The following is a 27,848-nucleotide window of genomic DNA, read 5'->3' on the forward strand; positions in this document are numbered from 1 at the left end:
AGCTGTTAGGAGGAACAATTATTAAAAGTGATTATGAAGAACTTTGCTATATAAAGTGCTTGTTAAAACCGAGAAGCACTCTATAAACTCTTCCCAATTCCCCCCAGACTTTAAAACCTCCATTTGTAGAAATATCACAGGCTTGCCTAGACAGCAAGTATTTTGAAGTGTATGCTTCACCATTTAAATCTGTCATCTTGCAAAGTAGCTCATTATTTCAGAAATATGAGCGTTTTAAAGGTGCCGCTGCAGTTCTCAATCACAAGTTTTCCTCCCTTTATTCGAAATAAGCCACCTTGAAATTGGTCTCTGAATTCACATCTTTGCACTCCAGCCTTAAGACCCAGTTATACGCGTGTGCTTGTGTGGACACTTTTAATGCGATGTCTATGTGGTGTCTGTTTGAATTATCCCTATTAGAACGCTCTTTCCCCTTTAGAATTCCCATTTGGTGGAACAATAAATGGACGAAATCATTTTCTCTGGTACACTTCATTGGAATGAGCTTTAGCAGGAAGTTAACTCAGCTAATTGTTTGCTTTGCATAATTATTATAATCAGCCACTAAGTACTACCACTGAGTAAGTACTTAGAACCTACGAGAATATCACACTACTTTTTATATGGTCTTCCTTTTAATCCAAATAATGCTCTTACTCTGCCCCCCACTCCCTTCCTTCCCTGATACTGAGAACGGGAGAACTGGGCATAGCTAAAAAAATCAGAAACACCAGTAAATAAACTTTGATTTTCCTGTGAGTGCATGGTAATGAGAAGAATCCATAGTGAGAATGTGATATAGATTGGGTGTCCAAGGCAATGTGACATCATCTTTAAGTGCATTGATGCTATATTCAAATTGCCCAAGTACAACACTTCTTCTAAAATGCATAGCATAATCTTCAAATTTTGCCTTATTTCTTCTGAGTCCGAATCTCCACATCTGTACAATGGGGGTGGGGGAATGATAGTTCAGACCCGTTTATGCTGTGATATCCAAATGAGATAAGGGACACACAGGACTTGGTAAAGTGCTTGGATATGTAGGAAGTGCTGTGCCACAGTTATCTGGTACAAGGACGATTGGCACAGATTCAACTCAAGGATCAGAGGCAACCCTTGCGAGAAAACACTCGGGGCCAGTTTCAGTAGGAAGCCACCTGAAGAATACCAAGCTGTACTCAGATGTCCGCACCCAACTGGTTTTCCCCATGGAAAGAAGTGGGAAACATGGATGACTATTCAGCACTCAGAAATCCTCAGTCTCCCAGCTCCGCTGTATGCATCAGACTTTATCTATACACAGTTTATTGCCTTACAGTGAGTTTTAATTCTACAAATGTGCAATAGGGAAAAATAATCACTTTTATAGGTTACTTGCATAATCAATGGAAAGGATGTGTGTGGGGCTTTGCATGCTGAGAGAGTACTGTAGCCCCCAACCTTATGGTATTGTTGCTAAATACATATGGCTGTGTCTATGTAACTAGAGACCAGATCTATTTTCATGTAATTTCAAGTCTGCAACTGGCAACAAGCTCAGGTTCCTAGAGCCAACAGTCTTAAAAGTAGTTATCATAAGCCTGTCCTCCATGATCAGAGTGTGCCAGAGTGGGTAGAACCTTGACCCAAAAGACCCCTGCCTGCTGCTTTCCCGGCATAGGTCTGACATGGAGAAGAGAGACCTCCTATTGGTGTGTGTGCCAGCTAGACAGAAACTGTCAGGAGGACTGACTCCCTTTCTGCTATTGGGGCTGAATGGATACTTTAAACCTAGCAGAGAAGTTGAAATGTTGCAATATCCACACAATGCATACCTCCTATTTGCCATTCACTTATCTCGTTGTTGAATGTCCTCTCCAGAATGCTTGCCTCTGGCTGTTTCAAGGATGAGAGTTCTGGCTCTGGGGATAAAAAAGAAGAACTAATCCATCATTTTATTCAACCAGTGTTTATGAAGCTCCTTCTATGTGTGGGTAGCTTTGCAAGATTCTGGGAACATATATCAGTGAGCAAAATTGAAAGATGCCCTGCTCTGTGTGAACTGTTAATCTGGGAAAGATTTCTTGACTTTTTTAGCCCATGTTTTTATCATGAAGACTATATCAGAGGAGAAAACACAGTTCCTGATTTCAATATTTCTTGAAGCTTATATTTCTGTGGGAGAAATAGATTGTAGACTAAATGTGAAATCAAATACTTCATTATAATAATTGCTCATCAACAAGAGAGGATAGGATACCATGGTGACCTGACTTGGGGTGAAAAGTCACAGAAAGCTACTTAGAGGAAACAAAACTCTACCAGAGACCCTAAACCTGAACAAGCCCAAATAATGGGTAAAGAGGTAAAGAAGAAAATGCTTGAGGAAAAAATGTACAAAATCTCTGATATAAGAGCATCACACACTGTCAAAGACCTGTGAGAAAGCATTGTGGCTGGAGGATGAAGAAGGTGGGAAGGAAGGAGAGGAAGTTCAGCTAGAATAATAGACTGTTGCTTAAGGCCTTATAAGGCCCCTTAGGCACACTGAATGTGATACCATAGGAATGGAAACTATTGGAGGATCCTTTTTTTTATATACTTTTCTTTTATTTTATATTTTCTTTATTTACATTTCAAATGTTATCACCTTTTCCGGTTTCCCCTCCAGAAACCCCCATCCCATACCCCCTCCCCCTGCAACTATGATGGTGTTTACTACCTACCCACCCACTCCCTCCCCTACCCGCCCTGATATTCCCCTATACCCCAGGGCATTGAACCTTCATAGAACCAAGGGCCTCTCCTCCCATTGATGGCCCACAATGCCATCCTCGCTACATATGCAACTGGAGCCATAGGTCACTCCATGTGTACTCTTTGGTTAGTGGTTCAGTCCCTGGGAGCACTGGGTGGGTCTGGTTAATTGATAATGTTGTTCTTCCTATGGGGTTGAAAACCCCTTCAGCTCCTTCAATCTTTTTCTAACTCCTCCTTTAGAGACCTCATTCTTAGTCCAATGGTTGGCTGTGCGCATCTCCCTCTATATTTGTCAGGTTCTGGCAAAGCCTCTCAGGAGACAGCTATATCAGGCTCCTGTCAACATGCACTTCTTGGTATCCAAAATAGTGTCTGGGATTGGTGACTGTATATGGGATGGATCCCCAGGTTGGGCAGGCTATGATGGCCTTTCTTTCAGTCTCTGTTCTACACTTTGTCTCTGTATTGAAGGATTCACACTTTAGCCTTTCTTCTTCTTGAGTTTCACATGGTCTATAAATTGTATCTTGAGTATTCCGAGATTTTTGGGCTAATATCCGCTTATCAAAAAGTGTATGCCATGTGTGTTCTTTTGTGATTGAGTTACATCACTCACTCAGGATATCTTCTAGTTCCATCCATTTGTCTAAGAATTTCAGGAAGTCATTGTTTTTAATAGCTGAGTAGTACTCCATTGTGTAGATGTACCACATTTTCTGTATCCATTCCTGTGTTGAAGGACATCTGGGTTCTTTCCAACTTCTGGCTATGAACATAGTAGAGCATGTGTCCTTGTTATATGTTGGAGCATCTTTTGGGTATATGCTCAGGAGTGGTATAGCTGGGTCCTCAGGTAGCAAGTAGTATGTACAACTTTCTGGGAAACCAGAAGGATCGTATAAGGATGATTGTATCATCCAACTTGTGTATTGAAAGATGGTTCTACATACTGATTGCTCAAAGTGGCACTAGGCATGAAAGGAACAAAGAGAATTAAGAGAGAAGCCCAAGCTAGAGCCATTGTCATGTGAAAAAGATTTTTCAGTAGGGAGAGATACTTTCTTGAATAGTGAGGCTGCTAGCAAGATAGCCATGTTCCTGTAAATGATCCATACCAATGTTCCCCTCAGCAACTCTACTGAACCCCATTGGAGAAGCTTAATAAGACAATGGAAATGTATATTAATGAGCAAAACCAAAATACATCATATACATGTATGAGTGTGTGGTAATGAATCCATTACTGTGTAATTATATATAACTAATATATGCTTTTAAAAACCCAAATTAATAAATAGTGACTATAACACTCAAGGGAAAATCAAGTGAGAAATTTTTTAGGTGCTGACTTCATTTTCTGAGTGGCATTAAGAAAGAATCTCCTGTCCAAAGGAAGAACAGGGACAAAAAAATGGAGCAGAGACTAAAGTGAGGGCCATCTGGGACCTGCCCTACCTGGGGATCCATCATGTCTGCAGACACCAAACCCAACACTGTTGCCATTGCCAAGAGGCACTTGCTGACAGGAACCTGGTGTGGCTGCTCCTTGGGAGGTTCAGTCAGTCACTGACCAAGGCAGATGTGGATGCTTGGAGCCAACCTTCAGACTGAGCTCAGGGACCCTCGTGGGGGAGCTGGCAGAAGAACTTGGGGAGCTAAGGAGGACTGAAATCCCGTAGGAAGAACAATGTCAGCTAGCTGGATGAACCAGTGCTCCCAGGGGCTAGGTGATCAAGCAAGAGTGTACAGGGAAGGATCCAGATACATATTTATCAGAGGATGGCCTCATCTGATATCAATGGGAAGAGAGGCCCTTGATTCTGTGCAAGTTTGATGCCTCAGTGTAGGGAGATGCTGGAGGAGTGAAGGTGGGGCATGCTTATAGTGGCAAAGGGGAGGAAGGAGAGGGAGGTTGTGGGATGGGGGCTTGTGGAGAGGTAAATTGGATATCATTTGAGATGTAAATGAATCGAACAATAGATGGAAGAAAGAAAGAAAGAAAGAAAGAAAGGAAGGAAGGAAGGAAGAAAGAAAGAAAGAAAGAAAGAAAGAAAGAAAGAAAGGAAAGAAAGGAAGGAAAGGAAAGGAAAGGAAAGAAAGAAAGACCAACAATAAGAACCATATTTCTGGTTTGTTCACCTAAGTCAAGGTTAATAAGACACTTGCTGACACAGGTGACTGGCAGGGACCCAGAGCAAACAAAAGATGAATTTAAACTCTGGTTTGAAGCACTTTAGATGTCTGTTAGATCTCTGCGTAGAGATGTCCAAAGAGTGTGTTAGTGTTTAGGGGGAAGTAACAGACAGATATGCAGACTTGGAAGTGTCAAAGATTGAATGTGCCTCCAAAATTATAATTTTTCTATAGTGATCCTAAGAAATTCCAGCAGAAATCAATGGTTAAAGTGCTAATCTTATATACATCAAAAGGCAACCTTACTTCAAAACAAGGTCACAGAAGGTGTAATGAGTTATGGTAAGGTCATGCTAAGGTTGTAGGAGGTTCTAATCTATCCAATAAATTGAGGGCCCTTGTAAAAACCGAAGACAAAGACATAGATAGATGAGACCAGAACACAGTCTGATGAGGAAAGCCAGGCTTGAGCCAATGCAGCTGTATGTCAGGCAGCTCCTGGAGCTACCAAAAGTTGACATAGCCAGGAAAGATCCTCCCCAAGGGACTTCTGCACATCCTAGCAGATAACAGGATTTAAAATGGCCAGCGCGTGGGAGAATAAATATGTTCCTGTTGTTTTAAGTGACATTGTTTGCTGAAATTTACTAGAGCATCCTTAAGAAACTATGACAGGAAGTCATTGGCTAATTGATGGTCACTGAAACCAATGTGGAGGCATAATCACTCATAGAAACAACACAGAGCAGTGGTGGAGGATGCAAATAGGAGAAGCATTAAGATTTATAGTCCTGGTTGAAGAGCATGAAATAACAAAGGAGATGGAGAAAGAAGCCAGTGATTTCCCAAAGATGCTTGCACATGGTTTGCCAAATGAAGGTACATGGAGTTTCACTCAGGGGTTCAGCAACATGGTCTTCAAATCTTGGAACACTACAGCCAGTGGAAGAACAATAGAAGGCCATATCTACTACCAACAAGCCTCCCTTGCATTCCCTTAATGTGCTTGGGTATAATATATGAGATACATCTCGCAACAGGCAAATCGACCTAACCATAGTCCTTAAATCTGTGGTTCTCCACCTTCCTAATGCTGTGACCCTTTAATACAGTTCCTCATGTTGTGGTGACCCCCGCCATAAGATTATTTTTATTATTACTCCATAACTTTAATTTTGCTACTGTTATTAATTGTAATGTAAGTATTTTGGGCATTAGAAGTTTGTCAAAGGATCAGGACCCACAGGTTTAAAAGGACTTTGCTTCCAATAACAAATTTAAAAGTAGGGAGGTAGGTGTCAAAGTTTCAAACCCAAAGTTAGCTTGGGGAATAAACATTTTTTTGTCATTTCATTACTTATGAAAAATATAAATCATGCTCACTGGTTATTAAACTGAGAATACCTACAGGCAAAGAAAAAAGGTTATCAGCCCTTTCAAATTAGAAATAGTCTCAAATTAAAATAGAGAAAGAAACATACTCTGGGCTTACTTCTCCAGACTTCTGGCTTATTTTGTCCAGAGGAGAACCCAAATAACGGTATTTTTAAAACTTCCTTGGGGGCTTTCAGTGTATGGTAGAGAATAAGACCAGGAAAAGAAAGCTGTGTCCCAAGCTCCATTCCTCATCTTCAGTTTCTCATCAGCAGATTAGCTCTTTAATCTGTTTACGGACATGGTGAGCTGACCCTCTTTCCTCTTCTCATAGAAAATCCAGGCTGCATGTGTGCACACTCGTATCATTTGTATGCCTGCTTGCTTATGTGATTATGTCTGCTTACAAGTGTATATTGTATGAGTTCATTCATCTATTGATTTATTCAGCAAACATTTATTAAGCATCTATAGGATCCTGGTATTTGGCAAAGCATTAAAAATGAGATTTAAGCCTCTGCTCCATGAGACTCGGTTTGGGGTAGGAGAGATGAAAGTCGGCTGTGATAATGTATGATGGTAAGTCTCTAATCAGGAATAAGCACAGGGTGTTATGGAAATGCTGAGGTCCTAAATCTGCTAAGAGGGTCAAGGAAGGATTAATAGATAAGGCAGTGTATGAAGGTTTGTTTAGGGTTTCTTTTTTTTTTAATTCAGAAACAGGTAGTTGGGTACAAAGAAAAAGGACTTGTAGCAGAGAAAACCTCATGATCAAAGCAGTTACTGTTTACATGTAACCTTTTGAGGACTACACATCATGCTTCTTCCATAGCTAGGGCTCAATACAACTAGCTCTCACTGTCTCACAGAGTGCAGGTGGGAAATGAGGCTACTTTGGTGCAGAGAAGTACAGTCATGAATTACTTTACCTCCCACTGAATGGAGCAGGGGGTTTCATTTTCTAGACTGGTGCTCTTGAAACTTGGGGTATGCCTTGGTCTACTCTGACTACAATAGAACACACTACGAACTGTGTGTTAACCAAAAGGCATTTGCTATCCACAATTCTGAGGGAACTTGAAGTCCATGAATGAGGTCCTTGTCTATTCAGTTCCATGTGAAGGCATTCTTCCTGGAACATAGGTATCCAGGCAACATGTAGCTATATACTCCTGATAGAGAGAGAGACAAAGAATTTTAGTCTTTTCTTATTATTATTTGGACACTAGCCTCCTGTGGGACCACCACCATCATAAACTCATTTACATCAACTTGCCTCTCAAAGATGTCTTCTCAAAATGTCATCACATTAAAGTCTATAGCATATATTTTACCAAACTCTTAAGTGATGCAGGTATTGCTCGGTAGCCAAATTCATAGCCATAGGATGGAGAAAACAACAGAAAGTTCAGAATTCTTGTATATCTTTTAAATCTTCAAAGTGGACAAAAGAAAAAATGTAAAGACTCAAAGAATGTGTATAGTCAAAGCCTAGTTCTTAGGTTTTATTTATTATTTTTAATTTATATTTGTGATTGCTTGCCTGAATATGTCTGTTCATCATATTGTGCAGTACCCACAAAGGCCAGAAGAAGGCATCAGATTCCCTCTGGCACAGGAGTTACAAAGAGTTGTGAGATGCCAGACAGGTGCTAGGAATCAGACTATGGTCCTCTGGAAGAGCAGCCAGTGCTCTTAACTACTAAAAAGTGTACTTCTTAATAATTTACCATATTCATTGATATATTTCTGCTTAAGCACTTAAATATGAATTATGAACATAATGACATTTTTTCCTAAAAAGCCACAGGGACATTGTTATCCTAAGCAAAATATTCCCAAATAGTGGGATTGGTATGTGTTCTAGAAGGTAATCCTGCATGGAAATTGAAAAGAAACAGAGATCTACAGATGTTTGTGTATGTGAATATGCATGGAGGAAAACATAAATGCACTACTCACCTGTTCATGGATGTCCACAGATTTACTGTGGTTGTGTGTTTGTGCAAGTTAAAGCACACTGCTGCCTCCCAGTTATCCAAACTCTCAGTTGATAGCTGTTTTCTTGGAGCAACTGGCTCCTCAGGATATGATACCTGCTGCTTCCCCACTTGATGGGGAACTGTGTGAGCTCTGGAATGGAATTCAAAGCCACCCCTGTCAGAGCATCCTCTGGGTACTCAATGCCTCCTAACCTCAACGTGAAGGTAAGATGAAAACAGACACAATGGAGTTAGGATCTAAAACCCTCAAAGCAACAGTGATCTAGTCAGTCTCCCAGGAATGGGCCCATAAGAACATTTGCAAACGAGTCACATGGTAAGACAGACAAGCACACAGGCTCAGAGAGACCTTGCCTAGTAGTTTAATACATCCATACTTTCTGGGGTCACAGTAGCAATTGAGTTGCTTGAGGTTGTGCAGAGAAAGAGCAGCATAAAATCAGGAACAACTTACCACACAGCTGTAACCAGTACCCAGCCTTCCCCATGGTATACAGAGGATCACCTTGTCTTCAGTGACCCTTAGAAGTGGCCGTGGTCCCAGAGAACAAATCCAGGAGTTAAAATGTGTTGCTTAAATATTGTTAAAGTAAGACTGACTCTGAAAGGTGGAAACTATATCAACATGCCACATCGTAGCACATTGTAGGTAGAGTCCTGGATGGGGACTTAGAGGAGCCTACTTTTGATGACTCACTATCTTCAAGGGCAGTTCTGTGCAGAATTTGATATGGGCCCACAATCCAACATGCGGTGGGCTTATATGTGATTAAGTATAGCCTTGCAAATGAGATGGACATGGGCTCATTTTCTAGGTGAGAGAATTTACAAACCACCTGCATGAGTTACCTCTTGTTGCTAGGAAAGAGAACAAGAGAGCATGAGAGAGAGAGAGAGAGAGAGAGAGAGAGAGAGAGAGAGAGAGAGAGAGAGAGAGAGAGAGAGAACCAAAAGCAACTTACACAAGGAAGACTTTACATTGGCGTACAGTGCCAGAAGGAGAGTCCATAATAGTAGGGGATAGGTAGGAGGCAAGACCAGGAAGCTGAGAGATCACACTTTTAACCACCTATACAAAGAAAGAAAACAAGCTGGTGGTAGGACTATGCTATAAACCCTCAAAGCCTACCTACCATGATGTACTCCCTCTAGCAAGGTTCTACCCCCTAAACATTCACAACCTCCTCAAATAGCACTGCCAACTGAGGACCAAGTAGTCACATGTACAAGTCTGTGAAAGATGTTTCTCTTTCAAATCATCATAACTTTCAATCTTCAAATCACTTTTGCCTACTGGTAGACTCATCAATAGTTTGGTAAACACTTGACATATTGTCATGCTTAAAAAATCAGCAAGATTTGTTTAATGAGAGTTTATTTATCCATTGAACAAGTTCATTCCATCTTTCTTAGAGGGAATCCCAAGGAAGGATGATATAAAAGAGCTTCTAACCTTTCCCTTTTTGAGTCAGAATGACTCTTCTTTTGCCTAATGCATTATGTACTAGAATTAGTGAATGCATTATATGTATATACATATACACTTGACATCTCATACTCTTTTAAGTTCATGTTTTGGGGTGACATACAAGAGAGGTTGTACCTGGACTGATAACTTGCTCCTCCTAGCTGTTGGGAATGTCAGCTGATTGGTCTCCATTAAGCCCTGAGTTTTGTGGGCTGCTACTCATAAAAATTCTCATAGCTTTTGCACACACTCCCTCCAGCCACATCCCTCTTTCACTGTGTAAGAGAATCATCCCATAAGCCCCAGAAAGCTAGGATGCAGGGAGCTTAGCACTATTCCCAGTGAGGACTGTGGAGGAGGGGAACGTTATGGAAACAATGGAAAAGGAGGATGTGTGTGGCCTTTACAATGCTATTACTCTACAACAGACCATCCCCCTTACCAAAGTGAATGGCCAAGCTGAAATGGTGCTCCAAGGGACTACTTTTAACCTTCTGGGTGCACAGATGCCATTGTCCACGTACCTGGCTTCCCCCTTAAGAGCCATGGCCATTTGTAGAAATCTCTGCTCCCTACTTCAGTGTGTGCCCTCAAGAGCTGGGAGGAAGCACATTTAATAAACCTTTTTTCATTTTTATTTATCCATAGGAACAATTCAGGGATGCTGGCCCAGGTGAGATAGGCTACCAAAGCAAATATTGATCACCTTAAATGAGCACAAAACACAGGCATTATTAAAGGAGCTACATGAGAGGTAATTGCATCCATGGGGGATTTCCTGTACTTTCTATTTAACCATGACCTGACCCAGAGACTGGCCTGTTTGATCATAATAACAAGACACTTGGCTTCTTACTTAGAATGGATTTTGAGTTTGGACATACAGCCAACATCTTGAAAAGTTTAACTTTCACAAGTTGAAAAAACCAGAAATATTCTTTTTAACATATATAAATACCCTTGAACTTATTCATAAGAGCTACACTTTATATCTGTGATGGGGCTGTGATGTTTAAGGAAGATTATTTTCTACAGAAATTTCATGATGGGTCCCCTTGTATGTGTCAGCATAATACTCAAGCTTGGGCCTTAAAAACCTTCTAATTCCTAGCTGTAGTATCAAAAGTGCTGGGTTCGCTGTTATATTCTTACTGGATAATTGCATTTGCTGCCATTGGGAACTGTAGAAGTCATAGCAAGAACGTTCTCAGATGGGGGCAGATTTTTGACCCAAAGCGTATGCATGAGGCATTTAGAAATACAATGAGCAGGTCATTTACGGATGGCTATTTCTGGGAAACTCACTGACCTCGAGGCAAAGACACTCCAGGTTTTGTTCTGTACCTCAGTTTTAACCTGGGGTAAAAGATTAATTCAGTAGAAATAGGTGCAAAATTCTTAAGGCCAGGCATGCATGCATGCATACATACATACATACATACATACATACATACATATATACACATGTATGTATATATATATGTGCTTAATGGAAAGCCTAAAAATCTTTTCTTTAACATCAGAAACAGTCAGTACAGGAATGTTCATTATTTCCATACTTATCTTTACACAAGTGTAAAACTGTGCAGTCAGTGGGATGGGGTATGTGTGATACAGTTGCTGTGTGAGATAGAAATCAAGAAACATTCCCATTATTTTTTGAGTGACACTTGCTATTTCACAAAACTCAAGACAATCTAGATGAAGCGTATTAAAAAGCAAGGCATTTTAACAAATTTGTGAAGTTAGCAGGAAAATAAAGTTTTCTTATAGTAAAAAAGTAATACTGTCATCTGAAGACACAACGGATGAAAAAGTCAGAACTAAAATGTCAAATCCACCAAAGAAAATACTTTAAAATCAACCAGTTGTGTAATCCATAAGAAGTTAAATTTAAAATGATGACAAATGTGGTGTCATGGGTTTTAATCTCATGCTATGTTCCACACCTGTCAAGTGAGGGCTCAATTTTAAAACCTGCACAAAATTTCCCCAAATTAATATCTTAACTTTTACATGATTCAAATAAACATACCGAAGGCCTCTTTTCAGTATGGATATATATGCTAAATTTTTCTACAATAATATATGTGTGTATATGTACATATGAATATATAATCGTGTGCACAATCATAGAAAATGCTGTAAAATCCAGCAATGAAAAAACTTTAGATAGATAGAAAAAATAAAAAAGAATAGATAGGTATAGATATAGATATAGATATAGATATAGATATAGATATAGATATAGATATAGATATAGATATAGATATAGATAGAAATAGAACATGGCAGGGTATATGGGATGGCTTGATGGGAGAAAAGGGAAGGGAGAAATGTAATGATGTTACAGTTTCAAAAATAAAATAAAAGTGTGAAGTTAAAGTTAAAATAGTTTAGTGCCATAGTGTATTAAAGTAAATTCATTACACCAAGGTAAGTGAGAGGGATAGTATTTGCTTGATATTTTAAACCGCTCCTTTTTCCCACTTTCCATGTTGCTGAAAAGAATATAGTGCTCTCAATTCTTCCCCCAAATCTTCTGTTCGATTCCCTAACCTTCATCTAATATTTGGCTATTTGTTTCTGTCTCTTTTAGTCAGTTGATGGGTGGAGCCTCTCACAGGACAGCCATGCTAGATTTCTATTGCAAGCATTAACACACACACACACACACACACACACACACACACACACACACACACACATATATGTTGCAAGTTGCAAGTTCTGGGTCAGATAAAGTCATATAGATAGACACTATCTCTAAAATAGATAGATATATGGGTAGATAGATAGACAGACAGACAGATAATTTTCCTAGCTAGTGATATATCTCAGTGAGTAAGGATGCTTTCCTCTGACTTGACAACCAGAGTTCAATTCTCGTGACTCTCAGAACTTACACTGTAGAAAAAAGACCTGATTTCCAGAGGTTGTTACTCTGATCTCTTCATATGCATCATGGAATGTGTGTGCATATGAATTGGCATGTGCATACACACACACACAAACACACACACGGGGGGGTCAGGTTTGAGGGAGAGAGAGAGAGAGAGAGAGAGAGAGAGAGAGAGAGATGGCTGTTGGGTCTGAATGTACAGAGATCCCACATGCCTCTGCCTCCTGCATACCAGAATAAAAGGCACATGCCCCTATGCCTAGTAATTATTTTTAATCTTGATATAATGTTTAAAACCTAAACTAGCAACTGAGGCCCATTAGTGCTGAGGGTCACACAAGAGGAACAACAAATGGCTTTAGAACCAATGGAATGCAGCCTAGAGATTACCACAGCCACATGAGTGGTCCTTGGTGAGGCAAGGCCCCGAGGACTATATGTCCTGAGGACTTTTTACTATTATGGAGTTCTGTTCCGCTTGCTGCCCTCACATTCCTCTTAATCTAAGAGTTACAGGAAAACTTTAAGGGGCTTCAAGTCCCTCACTGGACAGCATCTCTGGCATTCACCTTGCTAATGTTTGATCTCTTTCAGTCATCACTGCTGGAGCAGATTAATGACTATCACCACCCTAGAGAAGAACTTAGAGACGTAGATTGTCAACAATGAGTACCACCTGTAGAAAACGTTTGGAAAAGTAAGAGTTGTTAGTGAAGCTAGGGAGAGGTGATTTTACTACTGACTCTGATGTAAAAACATCTTAGGGAACAATATGAAGTCCAGTTATTAGTTAAGCTAGGGACCCCTTATGGTCAGGGAACAAGAATGGCAACACTGGCTGACTTGACTTTCCCTGAGGCTTTACTGGTGGTAACTGGTTACTTTTACCCTTTTTTGCCCTTGGCTTCCTGTTGTGATTTAGTAAGAATTGCTGATGAGTAGATAAACATTTTGAGGGTTTAAGGTAGATATGACTGATTTTTATGTAAAGGTTTAGATTTGTCATTCTTTGAAGATTCTTACAAGATTACCTTTAGACATGAATAATAAAATAATTGTGTCTTCCTTTGTAATCATAAATTGATGCCTGCCAGTAAGAGAAACGGGCTGGGAAAGCTACCCTGCTTGCTCACACTTTGTTACTCTATAACAGGTTGCTTGGTTATGAATGTACATGGTTTTTTAATAATAATTTGTTTTCTTTACATGCACTACATAGTGGTTCTTCATATAAAGGTGTTGGAAAATACACTGTTTTTCCATAACCATCACTAGAGGAAAACTAAAACATAATCACATTATAATTGTATACTGCTTGAAAGATTTTTCAAGGATATATAAGTTATGGAAGAAATAATAAGGTATCTCCCTCTCCCTCTACCCCATCTCTCTTTCTCTCTCTGTGGTGTGTGTGTGTGTGTGTGTGTGTGTGTGTGTGTGTGTGTGTGTGTGTGTGTGTAAACTTTCTCTCTCTTCTTTCTCGATGGCCCCAAAGAGTTAAAAGAGTTCATAGTTTTTCCACGGGCCACAAGGTGTGCTAGCTCCAGTAAATTGAGCTTTGTTCCCTCAGAGAAAAAGCCTGCTGAGTAGCTTCTCTAATCACTGGCTGTCAGTGCTTTAAGCACTGACCTCCCAAAGGCTACCTGCCTCAGTTTACCCACCACATGGATGCCATAGCCAGAGGCATTGGCACTTCAGCATTAATGTTTGCTCATACAGTCACCACCTCTCACCAAGACTTAGCTGTTCATCTTTTTCCTGATGACTTCACATATAATCATTATGCTCTAAGTTCAAAAATCTATGCGTAGGTAAAACTGAGGACTTTTGATCCTGGTTTATTTGTCAGATTTTTTGTAAAAGGAAATATATATATATATACATATGTATATATATGTGTGTGTGTGTATACATATACATATATATGTGTGTGTATACATGTGTGTGTGTGTGAAGCTTCTTTTTTATATAGGTTATTTTATTTATTTGCATTTCAAAAACCGTCCCCTTCCAGGTTTCCCCTCCGCAAACCCCCTATCCTATGAGGGTGCTCCTCCACCCACCCATTCCTGCCTCATTCCCCTACACGGGAGCATCCAGCCTTCACAGGACCAAGGGCCTCTCCTCACATTGATGCCAGACAATGCCATCCTCTGCTACATATGCAGCTGGAGCCATGGGTCCCTCCGTGTGTCTTCTTTTGTTGGTGGTTTTCACAATGCCATCTTTCCAATTTATTGTAACTTGAAACATTCTCATTTCTGACAAGGCTCAGTTCTCCTTTTTCACCTTTTTTCCTCCAAAGGTTTTGGATATCTCTCACCTCATTAAGTTTCCTGATCAACTTTAAGCATAATCTTATAACAGCTTAAACACATATGGGTTTTCCTCCTTCATTTTTATTTTATGTGGATAGGTGCTTTGCCTGTATGTATGTGGCTCACTGAGGCTAGAAGAGGCCTTTGGATTCCCCTCAGACTGGAATTACAGAGGAGGTATTCTTGTGAGAAGTGCTTTTAACCATTGAGCCATCTCTCTACCCCCAAATTTGGCCTCAGGACGTTGCCTTTGTTCATATTTCAGTCTCTTTAGTTTCAGTGCAGTTTCATAGGTTGCCTCGCTTGAGCTCCTTGCTTGAATTTCTCCTTGTGATTTGACATAGGCTGCTATGGTTTATTTGTATGAGAACAAATCTCTTATTGCTTTGCTATATTAATTGGTGTTTTTATTTTAATCTGGCCACCCTTTGAACTCCTGCCAGTTCTAAATGGTCTAATATCTACCTCCAGTGGACTAGTTTTAGTTTTTAGGTAGATCTTACCCTCTGAAAGTAATATTGAATTTTTGCTAGCTCTTAGGAATAAAAATGCTTTCAAATTACTAAGTGGTTTTCCTTTTAAGTGTATATGTGGTTTATATGAATTCCTTTTTAATTGGAAGGGGTCCTTAATTAGGCATCATATATATATTATATATATATATCATATATATTTAGATATATCTGGAGATTTACTGGATTGAGTTCACAGAAGAACAAATTGTGAGTATTGGGTAGTCTGAGGATAGTCCTCAGAAGTAGTTGTGACTGACTACAACATGGTGTCTCCTATTACAATATCTTCCCTAAAATTAATTATGCCCTCATGTAATTTTTATAAAATATTAGTATTCATTTTTCTTCTTAAACTTTATCCCTTATCTTTATATATTGATCTCATGTCACTTATCAGATATAACTTCTTTGTGATCAAATATTTTATCAATATTTTAAAAAAGCCCTCCTTTATCCTGTTTAATGCTATTTTCGACCTTTAAATTTTGCTTACTTTAAGACATATTCATACCTTTTAGTTATTTTTGGTTTTGTTAGGTGACAATAACTTTTTGTTTTCCTAATTTAAAAGGGTTTTATATGATGTAATTTGAAGCCTCTTCTATTTGCTCCTGGATCCTTCCCGCCTCCCCATCCACCATAATCATTAGATATGTAACTGTAAATTCTCGTAATTTTACCTGGGCAGGCATTTCATTTTTTGTGTTATATGGTTTGGCTTCTGCGATGTAGCATTTTCTGAGCCCTCCTTCCTCCTATGATCACCCTCACCACACATTCATGAGTTCTATGATGTAGCACATTCCGAGTACCCCCTTCTTTCTCCATTTCCCTCTCATTCATTGCTTTGACAAATTCAACCTTATTTACTTCCTCTTAGAGCAGTGGTTCTCAACCTGTGTGTCATGACCCCCTTTGGGGGGTCAACCAACCCTTTCACAGGGGTTGTGTATCAGACATTCTGCATATCAGATGTTTATATTACATTTCATAACAATGGCAAATTTATGAAGTAGCAAGAAAATAAATTTTGATGTTGGGGGTCACCACAACATAAGAAACTATATTGAATGGTCACAGCACTAGGAAGTTTGAAAAACCACTGGTTTAGATGCTCTCTGAAACTCTCCTTAAGTTTTCTTTTCTATTCTTTTTGTTAATTTTTTAAATTTATTTTCCTTTTTGGTATTCACTGCTTTGTTATATTTTCTACTTAGTGATTTAAGAAATATTATTTCTTTGCATTTCATTAGTCTTCATGTCAAATATTTAAATTAAATATTTATACTTTCAGTGACAACTGAGAAATAGAAATAGTATCATTTAATTCATACACTATGTTATCTTTCTTTTTAAAATTTATTTGATTCTAGGTAGAGTCTACTTCAAAGGCAAAGGATAAAGTAATTGGTAAATATTGCAAATGCATTTAAAGCAATTATCATGGCTTTGCTTTTTCTGTTTCCTATTAGTGTGATTGCATTTGACGGGGGTTTGGTTTTGTTTATTAAGTGATGGTCATTCATCAATCATGAGTTAATTACGTGTTAATCATCAGAAAAATCCTTATAAAACAGCAGTTGTTAACTTCATTCTAGATTTGGATAAACTGAGAATCATACAAGTTAATTAGCTTACCCAGCTCCCCAAAACGATTAATTCATAGAGCTTAGAACACAAGCCTGGGACCCTGGGGGTCCACAGACACACATAGCATGTTCAGTGACCCTTCCTGAACATATGCTGCATTCTCCGTATTCTGCAATTGGAAAAGCCCATAGGATTGAGTCCATGTCAGTTTTCTTTTGGAGTTAATGGTATTTATCTGAAACATAGTATCCTTTCATGGTTTCAAAGCCTGGATCTTTACTGTTGTCTTTCATCATGTATTCCCTTATTATTTCTGTTCTCCACATCCGGGCTCTCTAGGTACGCCATGCCATGTGAACGTCATTCTTTACCTTCCCCTATCTCTCACCATAGGTGTCTTTTCCATCTTCCTTTTGCTTTGGACTTCCTGAAAAATTCTATACCAGCACTCCTCTTCTACTCTAATAGTTAGTTAATTATTTTAGTTAATGCACTTTTCAACTTGCTATTTGTTGCTAAGGATGAGGTTTTAACTAAGTAAGCTTGATTCTGAGTTCAGTGGGGGCTTCCACAGTCTTCAAGAGTTTTCCCTTCACTACCATCATGGCTGCATTATCACAGTCATCACAGTCATCACCAGATTGCATTTGCATTTGGAGGTCATTATTCTAGCTTTCAAAACTGGCTTCCCATTTACTTATTTACTTTAAATAAAACCTGCTTTTTTCTCTCTCCTGTTTTCTTTTCTTAGTGAAATGATTGAATTCCCATGGTTGAAGAAAGGAACCAATTCCTATAGCTTGTCCTCTGATCTCCACGTGATTGCCCTGCCAAGAATGTGTGTGTGTGTGTGTGTGTGTGTGTGTGTGTGTGTGTGTGTGTGCGCATACAAATAGATGCAAATATTAATTATAATGATAATGGTAGTGAGGAGCAAGAGGAGGAGAAAGGGAAGGAAAGAAAGAAGTAAAGGAAAGAAAGAAAAAAGAAGGAAGGAATGAGGGAGGAAAGAAGAAAGAAGGGAAGAAGAAAAGAGAGGGGGAGGAGGATGGGTTGAGGGAGTGAGGAAGAGAAAGAGAGAGAGAGAAAGAAAGAGAGAGAGAATAGTATCTAAATTGAGTATTCCACATCCAAAGTACTTGTGATAAGAAGTGTCTCAAATTTCTATTACTCCTTCCTTCCCTCCTCGTTCAATGTCAACCATGTCCTTCTCACTGCTCAAATTCATCAAATTCATGGCCTTTTATTCTTTAATTGTTATTGCTATATGTGTTTGTACATATAAATTTATAAATATTGCCTCCTTAGTTCATTTAGAATTTCGCATTTGTGTTTATAGTGAAAAGGTTTTAAAACCATTGCATTATATAGTGATGCATTTTGGATGTGATTCAAGTTCTCATACAAACCTCACTTATGTTTCATGAAGAGTTGATGCACAAATCCAGAAGCTTTTCTTATACGGTAAGTCACCATCCCTATATCTCCACTCATCTATGTGAATTGTACAAGAAGGAAGTTAGCCATGCTTCCCTTATTATTTATTATGTGTTTCACACATGCACATAAGCTCTCCAATTGTTTTGACACATCCCTCGCTGTCACTCTTAAGCACACTTTATTCTTTCCCTCCCTGACCTAATGGTTTCATGCTCTTCTTTACTCTTTAAATTTTGCATTTGTGAGAAAATGTGGTACTTATCTTTATGATCCACTCATGGTCTAGCAAACAGCAAATAACTGTTGTTTGTCACACAAGGTAAAATATGGAAATTCCACCTGTGACATTACATTCTTGCTCAAAAAATTTTCCAATTACACATCGGGGGGCATTTAAACTATTATCAACTGTTAGCCAAGGAGGAGAGAGATGGCCCACTAGAGATTTGCTTCACTTTCTCACTTCCTCTGTTCCTTTGTAAGGAACAAAAAAATCCTACATGTTATATGTGATAACTTACTGCGGCCCAAGCAGGCTAAGGAAATTATGACAGCGAGAGGGGCTTAAGGTACCTCTTTCTACAAGCTCCTAAGTATTGTATCTGCATAGTGTAGGCACTGCCCCAGCCAGACAAGGACAGCAGCATTTCTGTTTTTGCACCATATAGACACAGTTTGGTGCCATTCAATTGCCATTGACCCATGGTCCTGATAGGAGATGTGAAAGGTGAACATTCTGCCTCGTCTTCTGCCTCCTCCATTTGAGATACAGATTCAGAATTTTCTGTCCTCACATTTTCCCAAGAGAGGAGCCACAGTTAATCTCCTAGACATCTTAGATATGCTGCTACATGTATTTTAGTTAGCAGAAAGTTATGTCATGTTGTTGAGCTCTGGTTTTCTTGTGACTGAATAGGGTCCCAGGCAATTAAGACTGAGCAAAGTCTTGTATTTAATATTTCTTGTAGAGAACTGTGACTTGTAGAAGATCATTTGTTTCTTCTTTTATTGGATATTTTCTTTATGTACATTTCAAATGTTGTCCCATTTCCGTTTCCCCTCTAGAAACCTTCTATCTCATCCTCCTTCCCCCTACTTCTATGAGGGTGTTTCCCCATTCCCACGCACTCCCTCCCACCTCCCTGCTGTGGCATTCCCCTACACTGGGGCATCAAACCTTTCCAGGACTAAGGGCTTCTCCTCCCATTGATGCTCAACAAGGCCATCCTCTGCTACATAGGAAGCTGGAGCCATGGGTCACTCTATGTGTACTCTTTGATTGGTAATTTAGTCCCTGGGAGCTCTACAGTGTCTAGTTAGTTGCTAATTGTTGTTCTTCCTATGTGGTTGCAAACCCCTTCAGCTCCTTTAGTCCTATCTCTAACTCCTCCACTGGGGTTTGGCTGCAAGCATCCACCTCTGTATTTGCCAGGCTTTGGCAGAACCTCTCAGGAGACAGCTATATAAGGCTCCTGTCAGCATGCACTTCTTGGCATCTGCAGTAGTGTATGGGATTGGTGACTAGATATGGGATGGATCCCCAGGTGGGGCAGGCTCTTGATGGCCTTTCCTTTAATCTCTGCTCCACACTTTGCCTCCATATTTCCTCCTGTGAGTATTTTGTTCCCCCTTTTAAGAAGTACTGAAGCATCTACACTTTGGCCTTCCTTCTTCTTGAGCTTCATGTAGTCTGCAAATTGTATCTTGGGTATTCTGAGGTTTGGGGTTAATATTCACTTATCAGTGAGTGTATATCATATGTATTCTTCTGTAATTGGGTTGCCTTACTCAGGATGATATTTTCTAGTTCCATACATTTGCCTAAGAACTTTTGAAGTCATTGTAATAGCTGAGTAGCACTCCATTGTGGAAATGTACCACATTTTTTGTATCCATTCTTCTGTTGAAGGACATGTAGGTTATTTCCAGCTTCGGACTATTATAAATAAGGTTGCTGTGAACATAGTGCAGCATGTGTCCATGTTAAATGTTGGATCGTCTTTTGGGTATATGTCAAGGAGTGCTATAGCTGGGTCCTCAGGTAGCAAGCACTATGTCCAGTTTTATGAAGTACTGCCAGACTGATTTCCACAGTGGTTGTACCAGTTTACAATCCCACCAACAATGGAGGAGTGTTCCTCTTTCTCCACATTCTTGCCAGCATCTACTGTCACCTGAGTTTTTGATCTTAGCCATTCTGACTGGTGTGAGGTGGAATATCAGAGTTGTTTTTATTTTCATTTCTGTGATGACTAAACATTTCCTTAGGTGCTTCTTGGCCATTCAATATTCCTCAGTTGAGAATTCCTTGTTTAGCTATGTACTCCATTTTTAATGGTGTTATTTGAATCTCTGGCATCTACATTCTTGAGGTCTTTGTATATATAAGCCCTGTATAGGATGTAGAGTTGGTAAAGATCTTATCCCAATCTGTTGATTGCCATTTTTGTCCTATTGACAGTGCCCTTTGCCTTATAGATACTGCAATTTTATGAGGTTCCATTTGTCTATTGTTGATCTTGGAACATAAGTCATTGGTGTTCTGTTCAGGAAATTTTCTCCTGTGCCCATGTGTTTGAGGCTCTGCCCCACTTTCTCTATAGACGATCATTGACTGGTATTTTTCTTGCTTTCTTACTCTCCTCTTGCTATTAATACTCAGCTTGCAACTTCTGTGTGTAGGGCCCTTTGCTTTTTACTACTGTCCAGTATGATTTCTTGACTCATTCTTTCTCTGATAATAAGAATCACCTGTTCACCATCTGTTTGATTTTTGAACTACCTATAGAAATAAAAGTAAGAACAGTACTGTTTTTAAATGTAAATTCCAAAGGAAACATTATTCCTCATTTATTGAACTAATCAGCTACATTTAGCTAGACTATTAGCCCTGATAGTGTTGCTTTAATAAAATCTCATGGACTGTGTGATGTAAGAACGTGATTATATCTGGCCATAGTTCTGGAGGTTAGAAGACTAAGCTTCCTTTATTTCTACAGCTATTCCAAGATACTCTATGATTTGCATTTTCTATATTTCAATAGAAAGAGATCATCAAGCATAGGATATTTCTCTTTAATTTTTCATTTTCTCTTCTCCTCCATTTCATAGAATAATTATAAAAATCACATCCCTTGCCTCTTCTTTCATTTCTCAGAATCATTTGAAAAAAAACCCCTCTTGATGAAAAGGTTGCCATTCTTTACCCATCTCAAAACACCCTGAGAATGTTCCTCAATCTATTGTGTTTAAATTATAGTAACTTTCCACTTGATTTTTTTCTCAGTATGTTTAATGCGCCTACATTTCCTGTTCTGATTTGTACTTAGCATTTTAGCATATTTCAGTATTTGCTTGCATGTTTGGTAAAGTATGAAGACTTATATTTATGAGATTACAAATTACTATGCAGTGTGCAACTTTGATTAACAAAGTACACCATGGTGTTGTTATAGATTAATAAAGGGGAAAATATATGGTATTACCCAAGAGAAATGAGAGAGAAATTTTAGTTCACAAAAATAATTGAAACAAATAGCTTCATTGTCCTATATGTTAAACTGCAGAAATAATTATTGCTAACCTTGCTCTATACCTGGCTCTTGAGAATACTTGAATAGTGCTTGAGTATTTTCTCTTAGAACATGTAATTCATAGCTGCCTAAACCACCTGCACCTTCTCTCCATTAGTGTCACTGGATGCATATTTATTCAAATAATTTCCATATGTATTTGGCTGTGAATGCAAATGCATACATAAAATAACATAAAAGTGATATGGTTGAGCTTGACTAAATACAGTCCAGGCTTGGAGAGTTAGACGCGAGGTTAGAGAGATTGCTATGAGTTCAGCAGGACAGTAACTGAGTTATAAGATAATTATTCCTCTTCAATGGCTCTCACCATGACAACTCAGTCCTGAAATTCAACTATTATTCAGCTCAAATTATTGTCAAAGTTTAAAGCCTGGATTTTATTGACCTCCTTTTGATGTCTATGACATATAATCATCTGGGTATATGAAACCAGATTGTTAACAGCAAGAACAGCTCAAAAAAGTTCTTGCTGTATACACCTGGACATTTCTTTTGTTAAGTCTGTGCAAAGAGTCAGCCTCTGGGCTCTGCCATACACACACATCTACTCTGGGACAGAAATTGAACATGGCATTCCTATCTCCTTTGCTATCAAGCTGCAAGTTTTTCAGAGACCGAATAGTCTACTTTGTTTTATAGTCAACATAAGCTGTCTTGGGACTTAAATTTCAAATCCCTGCTCTATTGTTATAAGATTTAGACAGCAAGAATTGAGGGTGGAGAAAGAAGGAAAAAGAGGAATGAAAGGAAAGGAAGAAGAAGGAGCAGAAGGAGAGATATAAGAAGAAAAATTGGAATGGAAACAAAAACAGAAAGAGATTTCGATGGAAGAAAGCATTAGATTTTAGTGGCAACAACGTTGGATAAATCTCTCTTTGTCATAGGTTGGATCAGCAAATACTCTATTCATTCAACCCTTTGTCTGATTTTGAACCATCTATAGAAATAAAAGTAAGACCAGTATTATTTTTAAATACCAAGTCCAAAGGAAACATTATTCCTCTATAATAGAACTAGTCAGCTACATTCAGCTAGACTATTCGTCCTGGTAGTATTGCTTTAAAAAATCTCATTGACTGGGTGATGTAAGAATATAATTATATCTGGTCATAGTTCTGGAGATTAGAAGACTAAGATTGAGATGTTGTCAGTTAGTTTCATCTGAGGTTCATCTCCTTGGCTTTCAAATGGCTACCCTACCATGTGTCCACAATTTGTTGCCCCACAGGGCTCTGTTATAATATTCTTTTTGTATATACACACCAGTCATTGCATCTTAAGGACCACCTGAAGACTTCATATTATTTTAATTACCTTCTTAAAGACATTCTGTGTTATGATGCTTTAACATGTGAGCACAATGATAGAAATATATCTCAATCCATAAGGGCTAGTGAAAGAATTTTAAGTGACTATATTCAACACAGAAGTTTGTTTTTTCATTCTATTGCAATTAGATACTATTTATCATACAACAGTACATAGACTACATCTTGTCTTAATACATTTATAGACTCTTTGGTGAAACCAAATCTACACAAAAATATTAATAGAATTCAAATGTATGATGAGGACTTTGACTTTTTCCTGGAAGCATAACACTCTGCCTCTGCCCTCAGGGACTTAATTGTCTAAAAAGGGCATCCCTTAATTTTCTGTTTAAACCCTGTATGATTGACTAAAATTTTTTTTGCTAGTTACTCTAGATTACATGAAAGTGATTGCTATGAAGACTTAGAGGGAGATAGTCCTGAGTCATTGGGAGAAGATGGAAGAATCAAGAAAGTGTTGCTAAGAGATGGATGGATACCATTAGTCAACGGTCAAATCAAGACTTAGTTGAGGAACTCTGTGGAAATAGTGAGTAGCATGTACGACATGTTCAGAATGCTCTCTTGAGTAGAGCTGTCATGGTTTGACAGGAATACAGGTTTAGGGAACAGAAGAAATGTCCATAGTTACAGAGAGAGAGAGAGAGAGAGAGAGAGAGAGAGAGAGAGAGAGAGAGAGAGAGAGAGAGATAGCAGGATATGGTTGAAGAAGAGACCATAGGCAAGGATGACTAGTGAGGGAAAATAGTGATGACTCGGAAGCTATCCATCTTTAAGGGTCAAGAAGAGGGCGAGAAGAAAAGGAATGTATAATACAGTGGAACTATCAAAGCACAGGGCAAGAATAGAAGCATAGTAGGAACAAAGGGAAGGGATACAAAGCCCAAGGAGCAATCTCCAAGATGCAGGTAAAATACAGACTATGGTCAATACAGTTGGATGCAGTCTGGATGTAAAGTGTTGCAGAAAGTCTCACAAGATCCAGAACAGACTGAGATGCCAGTGTTGGTGAGCAGGTGGTTCTTATTATCAGAGAAATAACTAGGCAAGAGGTCATACTGGAAAGTAGGAAGAAGCAAAGGCCCTGGACAAACGTTAGTAGCTAGGCTGAGGCTTAATAGTGAATACTGAGCCAGAGAAGAGTGAAAAAACAAGGTCTATGCAAGAAATATTAAATGTATGACTTCGCTCAGTCCCCCCAAATTGCCGAGAACCTTATTTGTTCACGAGAAAACCAGAGCTCAGAGAGTTATCCAGGTTTGAAGAATTGGTAAATAAACAAGAGGAGACTGGATTGAACAATAGTCAATGCCCATATTCTCCTTTTTGCTACTGTCAAAGTTTTGAGAACCACAAGGACAGGATAATTAAGAATACTGAATCAGGACCATCTAAGAGTTGTAAGATGTCACTTCACAGAACGACACAAAGAGACTGTGTATGACAGAAAGAATTTTATCAGTCTCAGCTGAGAATATGAAAGCTCTTGGCAACTTGTGATTGTCCAACCTGACATAATGGGCAGTGGAAGGAGGATACCACTGCCAAGGTCAGTGGCAGAGGTAGACCTAGGGCTCCTGATGTGTGCTGTCTGGTGCTCTGGGGATAAAGACCTTGCCATGTGATTCCCATGCTTTAGCATTTGATGGAGCAGATCCACACTCTATGTACTCCATGCCCTCCTGTTCCTTCCTAGCAAGCAGCATGGAGCAATTAAGGAGTGGGCTCTGAGCCAGACCACCTGCGTGTCAGGCTCAGTTCAGAAACTCACGTGCTATGCGACTTGTAGCATTAGGAGACTCAATTAACCTCTCTGTGTCTCCATCTCTGTACTTCCTTACCTGGTGGGAATCATTCTGTGCAATAAAGTTGTCAAGAGAACTAAATCTCTAGATGCTTACAAAAGCCTTGTGCGTCTGTTAAATCACTTAGAGACTAAGTGATTCATCCAGTTTTTATATTCGCCAATTGGCAGAATATTTAAAAAGCATGAGCTTTTTAACAATTCACTAATATTTTTTGGCATGTCTTGTTAAATTCCCATCGAATTATGTTTGCAAGAAGACAATAGAGAGGTGTGTGTGTGTGTGTGTGTGTGTGTGTGTGTGTGTGTGTGTGTGTGTGTGTTCATGGGGGAGGGGTCATGTGTCCATCCATGTTAGCCCAGAGGACTTCAGATAATGTTGCATAATGAGACATCTATACAGTTTTTTGTTTGTTTTGTTGGACAGGGCATTTTGTTTTGTTTCTGCTTTGTTTTGAGATACAGTCTGTCTCAGCATTCTACAGCTCACCCATTTGTCAGGCTGGCTGACCAGAGAGCCCCAGAGGTCCTCTGTCTCCATGTCCCCAACTAGAATGATAAATCCATATAACCATGCCCAGTTTTGTACGTGGCTTCTGGGGACTGAAGTCAGGTCCTTTTGCTTGGATGGCAGTGGACCAAGTCATCTTCCCAGCTCAAGCAAGAGATTTGTATCCATAGTTTTTGTATGAAATAAAGGAAATGAGGGGTCAGAGAGGTTAGTGAGATTCACTTAGATAAGCCAAGCAAATAATTGGAGGAACTAGGCAGGGAGGACTCCTGCTTCTTCCTTTAGAGTATGTCAGCCCAGAATATATCAGCCCAGAGGGATTGCTCCACAGTCTCCCACTGCTTCCTTCTGCTATCTTACTTGTTCAACTGCAATTAAGTTCTGGCACTAAGCAACCAGAATCGGAACAGACCACACAGGTTAAAGAGATCAACACACAACAGTGCCCTCACTTCACACCAGCTGGCTTCCACATCCTAAAGATTTCACAATGTGCTAGAATGACTTACAGAGCTCTTGCAATTATATTTTCATTTTCTAATCCCATCTTAGACTTTTGACCTCCACAACTACAAGAGAACAGATTAAGGTCCCTTTAGTTCATTGTGTTTACAATAATTTGTCACAGTAGCCTCAATCAACAAATATAAATAGTATGATAAATAGTTTGGGATACAGGAGACTAATAGAGACAGACTGCCTAGGTTTGAGTTCTAATTTATCCACCGACTACAGTTGCCGCCCTTAGTGCACCTTGACCAAGCATCTCATTCCTTTTGTTCTTCTGTGTTCCTGCTACATTACATGAGCATGTTCTAAAGGCTGGTTTTCGGACATAATGTGCATAGAACAGTGTATAAGATTTGGAGATATTACTCTTTGGCAAGCAATGTCTGAAACAGATGAAACTACTTAAGCAAAACACTAATAAAATCATTCCAACACTCCTTGGGTGTTCTGGTCTTGATTAACATGTCTGCCTTTTGGCAGTTTAAACTATTATGTTGCTGTAGTCTGTTCTGGGTTGTTCAAAATCAACCACACCACCCTTCCTCCCTTCCTCAACGAGTTGATGAGTGTGTGAAATCTCTGTTCTTGGAGACTAGCTGGACTTCATCTCTCAGAGAAGAAGTACTTTTCCAACCTTTATAGTTTACTCTGTTCTGCTTTTTATTAAACCAGGTTGAACTGTTACCTGCATGGTCTGAAGGTTCGGGGTCATGTTCTGTTGGCCTTGGAAATCTCTTGGTGTTGCACAGCATAGTTTGCTTTCCCTGGAATGCTCAAATGAAACAGTTTGAGCATGCTGTGAGATTCTGGAGAGAAAGGTGTCTTAGATATCACCTTGATCTAATTCACCGATCTCATTTTAAAGTGAAGAATATGAAGATGCTAGAACAAAATAGACTCGTCCTAAGTCATAACAAAAACAGCTCTGGATTAATCTTCCCTTTACTACCCATAGTATATCTTAGCAAGAAAGCATCACTCAGCCTTCTGAGGTAATGTTCTACTGGTAATCTTTAACCTCTTGCTCCCATTATATTGACCTATGGAGACATGGAAGCATCTTGACAGTCAAGCCAATTATTCAGGCTCCCAAGCCATGAATGATGTAGAGTGACAGGAAGTAGGTTGATTTGAGGGGCCAACTTGGGACCAAAGAAAAGTGAGGATTACAATATTTGATAGTAGACTTTTAACTAGTTTTAAGTGAATGACTTTACAATGTTCTTAAATTGGATTTTGATCATGGGACTCATTTCAGAACCAGCTGCTAAATGGCCCACTATTGTGGCTCAGTAATATCAGATTTGAGGCCATATAGTACTCTGAGCCTGAACAAGCTTCAGGTAACATGGAAAAAGGTGAGGGTATGTTCCACAGTGGATCTGCTGATACTGTAGGTAGGATGACCATTCAACTTCTGCTTATCCCAACCACTCACTCTTGTGAAGAAATGGAGGCATGTAGAAGTAAGGTTTGACACCCCTCTCTGAAAATCCTTCCTATGGATTGTGGGCTGAAGATGAAGCAATATCTTATGGAAACAAGGTCTTTCTGAATTGGGTTTCCACACTTTTCTCCCAACATTCCTTCTGTCACTTCTTCTAAACCATC

The 27,848-nt window shown here is 39.2% G+C and overlaps 1 long non-coding RNA gene across 1 annotated transcript in view; it reads right to left on the minus strand.

The window, feature by feature from the left end:
- Positions 1–27,848, minus strand: part of LOC108351199 (uncharacterized) — a 128,326-nt gene that overhangs the window by 69,567 nt on the left and 30,911 nt on the right. Inside the window, exons 3-4 of the long non-coding RNA XR_015623446.1 lie at positions 8,212–8,382; positions 1,818–1,904 (exon numbers count right to left, since the gene is read on the minus strand). This is a non-coding gene — a long non-coding RNA (uncharacterized LOC108351199). The remainder of the gene's footprint in view (positions 1–1,817; positions 1,905–8,211; positions 8,383–27,848) is intronic.

The sequence above is a fragment of the Rattus norvegicus genome, chromosome 6 (genome assembly GCF_021556685.1).
Source record: "Rattus norvegicus strain SHRSP/BbbUtx chromosome 6, alternate assembly SHRSP_T2T, whole genome shotgun sequence".
Lineage (NCBI taxonomy): Eukaryota > Metazoa > Chordata > Mammalia > Rodentia > Muridae > Rattus > Rattus norvegicus.